We start from the raw sequence: 1,533 nt of genomic DNA, 5'->3' as shown, positions 1-1,533 counted from the left end.
TGACGATAACTGTGTTTAGATTGAGCTTCCTTGCTATCAAAGAAAGCGAGATCCATGTCTTTATAACCGTTGCAGACAAGAAAAGCTTCTGGGTTGCCTTTGCACAGACAACTCATCGAAAGGAGGAGCTCGGGTTTTGATCCAGCTTCGAGGCCGAACCGGAGGGTCTATCCGAACTCAACAAACGTGAGCTTTGTGACATAATCCAGTTGCTTTGAATCCCCTGGAATTGCTTGTTCCAGTGGTCTTGCCCCTGTTTCCTCAAGATGAGAATAATAGAATGACCACAACATCTGTATGGGATCCTTACGGAGGAAATTCCGTTGAATCCAATGTCCATTTGGAAACTGACCCCGAACTCCTAAACCTCCCTCCTTTAGAAAATAACATTGGGATTCAGCCCTCTCTCTCTCTCTCTCTTGATTTCTACATATCGTGTTAAGAGTATTATGTTCCTTCAAGCTTTCAGGCTGATTGCTCTTTGGAGAGTCTCAGCTTCTTCCTAGACAGACCGTTCTCCTCCTCGTCATTGGCTCTTGAAGACGCTCTCTCCACCTCAACTTTCATTTCCCAAAGCTTCTGTGTCCTTCTTGTTGCCTCCACTGCCGCCTCTATAAATGGAAAAATCCATATGAAATGAAGAAACAGTACTGTTGGGAGAAGAAACTGCGGCCCCATCGTCAGCATCCTTTGTCGTGGGCAACCGATTGGCGTCGAACCCTATCACCGTTGCCCCTAGGTGACCCGATGAACCTGCCTCAGAATTACCTGCGACGGCCCAAAACCCATCAAGACAAATAATACTTGAAGACGCCTAACAGAACAAATATAACAAAACAAAAGTGAAGATATCGGTGGATGCTTGGCCGCATCAGGTATTACCATTTTCAGTTGGCCGTGGAAAGCATAGCTACGAAGAAGAAGGCGGGTTACGAGGGACGGGACCAGGAGGGAGAAGATCAAGTTGAATAGGCGGATCGGTAGAATCCTTTTTCTCCTCCTCCATTTCATCTGCATCCCTTACAGCAGAATCCCGTTCATCAGCGTCTAGTTTCTCGTCCTCTCTACTGTTAACAATCCCAATTCCTAAGCCCATGCAAAACCCTAAACCTTTGGCGCTAACCTTATGACTCTTGTCCGCAAAAACGAAGGCGTTGAAGGCGTCTCCCAAGCTCAAACCCAACTCAGTAATGGAAGGGAGATTTTTGTCAAATTTTTTAAAAGTCCAAGGGAGGGTTTTGCTAATGTAAAATCATAGGGGAGATTTTTATGATTGTAAGAAACTTTAAGAGAGGTTTTTGTATTTTATCCTTTAATAAATGATCCAATAAAAAATAAGAAAAAAAAAAAAGAAAAAGAAAAAGAACGAGCTGGTGGGGGGCAGCGCTAGCTGCGCTGAGTCAGGTTATAGAGCAAGAATACCAATTGGATTTGGCGATAAAAATATAAACAGAGCTATCATGAAACGAAACGTACATGCTCTTGTTTTCTTGCTTTGTGGGTCGGACCGTCGGACCTACCATGGCAACACTC

General features: G+C 44.4%; 1 long non-coding RNA gene across 1 annotated transcript; it reads right to left on the bottom strand.

The window, feature by feature from the left end:
* Nucleotides 1-1,181, bottom strand: LOC148842209 (uncharacterized). Its single transcript, XR_016103693.1, has 2 exons — nt 883-1,181; nt 1-768 (listed from the first exon to the last, which is right to left on the bottom strand). It is a non-coding gene; the product is annotated as an uncharacterized LOC148842209 (long non-coding RNA).
* Between the last annotated feature and the right edge of the window lie 352 nt (nt 1,182-1,533).

This window comes from Nelumbo lutea, chromosome 8 (assembly GCF_056320005.1).
Source record: "Nelumbo lutea isolate HS-2025 chromosome 8, American lotus-T2T, whole genome shotgun sequence".
Taxonomy (NCBI): Eukaryota; Viridiplantae; Streptophyta; class Magnoliopsida; order Proteales; family Nelumbonaceae; genus Nelumbo; species Nelumbo lutea.
This window is presented reverse-complemented; position numbering and strand designations above follow the sequence as displayed.